Raw genomic sequence first — 5,342 nt, forward strand, 5'->3', positions numbered from 1 at the left:
CTCATTTTATCTCTAAGTGATTCTTTGTTCCATTTAATTAATAACCTCTTAAGCTCATATCTATCTTTGCAAGCAAAAATAGCAGAAGAAGATTCTTTATCAAAAAGATAGCCCTCAGGAATAATAGGCATATTTTCATCATCACTATCATCATCATATTCAGATTCAATAATTTATTTTTCTCTAGCCTTAGCAATTTGTTCATCAAGAAATTCACCAAGGGGCACAGTAGTATCAAACATAGAAGCAGTTTCATCATAAGTATCATGCATAGCAGAAGTGGCATCATCAATAACATGCGACATATCAGAACAAATAGCAGAAGCTGGTGTAGGTGTCGCTAGCTTACTCATAACAGAAGGTGAATCAAGTGCATAGCTAGATGGCAGTTCCTTACCTCCCCTCGTAGTTGAGGGATAGATCTTGGTTTTTGGATCTCTAAAGTTCTTCATAATGATAAGCAGATATAAATCCCAAGTGACTCAAAGAATAGAGCTATGCTCCCCGGCAACGGCGCCAGAAATTGGTCTTGATAACCCACAAGTATAGGGGATCGCAATAGCTTTCGAGGGTAGAGTATTCAACCCAAATTTATTGATTCGACACAAGGGGAGCCAAAGAATATTCTCAAGTATTAGCAGCTGAGTTGTCAATTCAACCACACCTGGAAACTTAGTATCTGCAGCAAAGTGTTTAGTAGCAAAGTAATATGATAGTGGTGGTTGTGGCAACAAAAGTAAAGACAGCAAAAGTAATGTTTTTGGTATTTTATAGTGATTGTAACAGTAGCAGCGGGAAAGTAAATAAGCGAGAACCAGTATATGGAAAACTCGTAGGCACCGGAGCAGTGATGGATAATTATGCCGGATGTAGTTCATCATGTAACAATCATAACATAGGGTGACACAGAACTAGCTCCAATTCGTCAATGTAATGTAGGCATGTATTGTATATATAGTCATACGTGCTTATGGAAAAGAACTTGCATGACATCTTTTGTCCTACCCTCCCGTGGCAGCGGGGTCCTATTGGAAACTTAGGGATATTAAGGCCTCCTTTTAATAGAGAACCGGAACAAAGCATTAGCACATAGTGAATACATGAACTCCTCAAACTATGGTCATCACCGGGAGTGGTCCCTATTATTGTCACTTCGTGGTTGCCGGATCATAACACATAGTAGGTGACTATAGACTTGCAAGATAGGATCAAGAACTCACATATATTCATGAAAACATAATAGGTTCAGATCTGAAATCATGGCACTCGAGCCCTAGTGACAAGCATTAAGCATAGCAAAGTCATAGGAACATCAATCTCAGAATATAATGGATACTAGGGATCAAACCCTAACAAAACTAACTCGATTACATGATAAATCTCATCCAACCCATCACCGTCCAGCAAGCCTACGATGGAATTACTCACGCACGGTGGTGAGCATCATGAAATTGGTGATGGAGGATGGTTGATGATGACGACGACGACGAATCCCCCTCTCCGGAGCCCCGAACGGACTCCAGATCAGCCCTCCCGAGAGGTTTTAGGGCTTGGCAGCAGCTCCGTATCGTAAAACGCGATGATTTCTTCTCTCTGATTTTTTTCTCTCCGAAAGCGAATATATAGAGTTGGAGTTGGCGTCGGAGGGTCTCCAGGGGGCCCACGAGGTAGGGGGGAGCGCCCTAGGGGAGGCGCCCCCCACCCTTGTGGAAAGGGTGTGGGCCCCCTGGTCTTCATCTTTGGCGAGGATTTTTTATTGTTTTTTCTAAGATGTTCCGTGGAGTTTCAGGTCATTCCGAGAATATTTGTTTTCTGCACATAAAACAACACCATGGCAATTCTGCTGAAAACAGCGTCAGTCCGGGTTAGTTCCATTCAAATCATACAAGTTAGAGTCCAAAACAAGGGCAAAAGTGTTTGGAAAAGTAGATACGACGGAGACGTATCACGCCCTCGATGCCAATGACATGTTTCTTCTTTGCAAGAGTGTGTAAGTTCCTCATGCCAGCATGCCCTAGCCTCCGATGCTAGAGCCAGCATTCTGAAGCTTTTGCTAAAAGACATACGTCAAGCTGTGGTCCTGCTGAGAAATCTACCACATACAAATCATCTTTCCGATACCCTTCAAAGACTAGAGACTTGTCAGATTCCATTAGAACAAGGCAACAATATTTTCCAAATATCAAAATCATGTTTAAATCGCAAAGCATTGAGACAGACATTAAGTTGAAACCAAGGGATTCAACAAGCATCACTTTATCCATGTGTTGATCCTTCAGATTGCAACTCTACCTGGACCCAATACCTTGCTTTTACCAGTATCAGCAAATGTGATGTGACTCTTGTCAGATGAACGTAAAGTTGAGTCCATGAGAAGACTTCGCTTGCTAGTCATGTGATTAGTACACCCACTATCAATAATCCATTCTGAAGCAGCTGGTGTCATACCCTACAGTGCAGTTAGGGGGATAGGCTTCACGAAGAGAATTGTGAAGCATAAACATTTGACGAGCAAGTGGATTATGAAAGCTTAGATCGAGGTTAGGACTGATAGGGCAAGTAGCAAGCGACTCAGAAACAAAATACATAATAAGACCATTTGGGCATTTGATCTTGTGCCCTGCAATATGTTTAAGGTCCCCAGCAATAGCTTCAGACGAATTTGATTTTCGGCTGGAGACCCTTCCCTGCAAAAGAGAGTTAAGCTTTCTTAGCCACCCACATCTTCAAGGGTGGCTTCGAAGCAATGAGTCTAAGTGCAGCATCTGAGAACTTTGGGTTTGAAGCCCTAGCAAATAGTCTTGTAGGTGGACAATAGTACTCATAAGAATAAGCAGAGTAGTTCTTGGTCTTATGAACATGGCGGTTTGATGAAACGCGCTCATATTCATAGGCCTGAGTATGGTTTCCCTGCAAAACATTTGCGTTAGTGCGACTCAGGTGAGTGCTTTGTCTGCATGAAGCCTTTGGACCATATGAAGCCTGTGGTCTGGGGTTTGTCTTCTTCACTTGTGGTGTCATGACGACATTCACAGGAAGATTCTCCAACCACTTTTTCGACACCCAGACTTTCTTCATAGGTGGCCCATTCCTGTAGTTAGTACCAATATACCTGGCAAACACTTCACCATTCTGATTCTTAAACAATTTATAGTTTGCATCAAAGGATTCATCAATAACAATGGGATTAGCACAAGTGAAGCCAGATAGGGTGGATGGATCCACTGAAGGTTCCTTTGCAACAACCCATGTGGTTTTGGGGTACTGCTCAGGTTTCCAGTAAGAGCTATCAACATTCATTTTCCTTTCGAACCCAAGACCCTCTTTCCTAGGGTTTCGGTTCAGGATCTGCCTTTTGAGGACATCACATAGTGTCTGATGCCCTTTGAGACTTTTGTACATCCCTGTTTCAAGCAATGTCTTCAACCTAGCAATTTCATCAGCAATAGCAGTGGTATCCTCAGCAGAGGGGCTAGTTACCACATCAACAGTTGAAGATATTGCAATAGTAGCAGCAGTAGAACATCCAGCAACAGAAGTAGCGTTGTCACGCTCAATGCATTTAAGACATGGTGGTTCAAATACTTCCTGAGCGGAACTGATCTGTTTGGCGTGAAGTGACTCATTTTCCTTTTGAAGATCTTCATGAGCCGCTCTCAATTTCTCAAGATCTTGCTTCCTTTGAAGATAATCATAGGAAAGCTTTTCATGAGTTGTTGAGAGCATTTCATGACGACTTTGAAGTTCCTCATACTTCACATGAAGATTTTTTATGTCTTCAATTAAGGACTGAGATCGAGTCATTTCAGCGTCTAATAGGTCATCGCTTTTGTCTAACAGTTTTTGAATATGTTCCATAGCTTTCTGTTGTTCAGTTGCAATTTTAGCAAGTGTTTTGTAGCTGGGTTTGGAACCACAATCAGAGTCATCTTCACTAGATGTTTGATAGTGAGTAGTGCGTGTGTTTACCTTGGCACCGCATGCCATGAAGCAGTAGGTGGGAGCGGAGTAGTCCTTGTCATTTGCATCAGCGTCGGTGATGAAGTCATTGTCTGCAATGTTCAAGATGGACTTGGCAACGTATACTGTAGCCAGACTTGCAACGAGAGAATCGGACTCCTCCTCGGACTCCACCTCCACCTCCTCAGAAGCGGACTCCTCCTCTGAATCCATTTCCTTGCCAACAAACACATGAGCCTTGCCAGATGAGCTCTTCTTGTGTGATGAAGACTTTCAGGAATACTTGGAAGAAGACTTTGAGTATTTCTTCTTCTTCTTGTCGTCACAATCATACTCCTTGCTCTTCTTCTTCTTGTTCTCATTGTCCCACTGCGGACACTCAGAGATGTAGTGGCCAGGTTTCTTGCACTTGTGGCATGTTCTCTTCTTGTAGTCATGAGCAGGAGCTTCATCATTCCTTGAGCTTGATCATGAAGACTTTCTAAAGCCTTTCTTCTTGGTGAATTTTTGGAACTTCTTCACAAGCATAGCAAGCTCCTTTCCAATGTCTTCAGGATCATCAGAACTGATGTCATATTCTTCTTCAGATGAGGAGATAGCTTTTGCCTTCAGGGCACGAGTTCGCCCATAGTTGGGACCATAGATGTCTCTTTTCTCAGAAAGCTGAAACTCATGTGTGTTGAGCCTTTCAAGTATGTCTGACAGGTCGAGTGTCTTGAAGTCAGGACGTTCTTGAATCATCAGGGCTAGGGTGTCAAATGAGCTGTCAAGTGATCTTAGGAGTGTCTTGACGACTTCATGCTTGGTGATCTTAGTAGCGCCAAGGGCTTTAAGCTCATTTGTGATGTCAGTGAGTCGATCAAACGTGAGCTGAACATTCTCATTGTCGTTTCTCTTGAAGCGGTTGAAGAGGTTGCGAAGGACACTGATTCTTTGATCTCTTTGGGTTGAGACGCCTTCGTTGACCTTGGAGAGCCAGTCCCAGACTAGCTTAGATCTTTCCAGAGCACTCAAACGGCCATATTGTCCTTTGGTTAGATGACCACAGATGATGTTCTTGGCCGTGGAGTCTAGTTGAACGAATTTCTTGACATTAGCAGTAGTGACACCTTCACCAGCCTTGGGGACGCCATTCTTGGCGACATACCAGAGGTACATCAATGGCTTCAAGATGCATGCGCATCTTATTCTTCTAGTAGGGATATTCAGTTCCATCGAAGACTGGGCATGCAGCGGAGACTTTGATTATCCCTGCAGTCGACATAGCTAAAACTCCAGGTGGTTAAACCGAATCACACAGAACGAGGGAGTACCTCGCTCTGATACCAATTGAAAGTGCTAGTAATCGACTAGAGGGGGGTGAATAGGCGATTTTTAAGAAA

The sequence above is a fragment of the Triticum urartu genome, chromosome 7A (genome assembly GCF_056163025.1).
Source record: "Triticum urartu cultivar PI428250 chromosome 7A, HENAU_Tu73, whole genome shotgun sequence".
NCBI classification, from domain to species: Eukaryota; Viridiplantae; Streptophyta; class Magnoliopsida; order Poales; family Poaceae; genus Triticum; species Triticum urartu.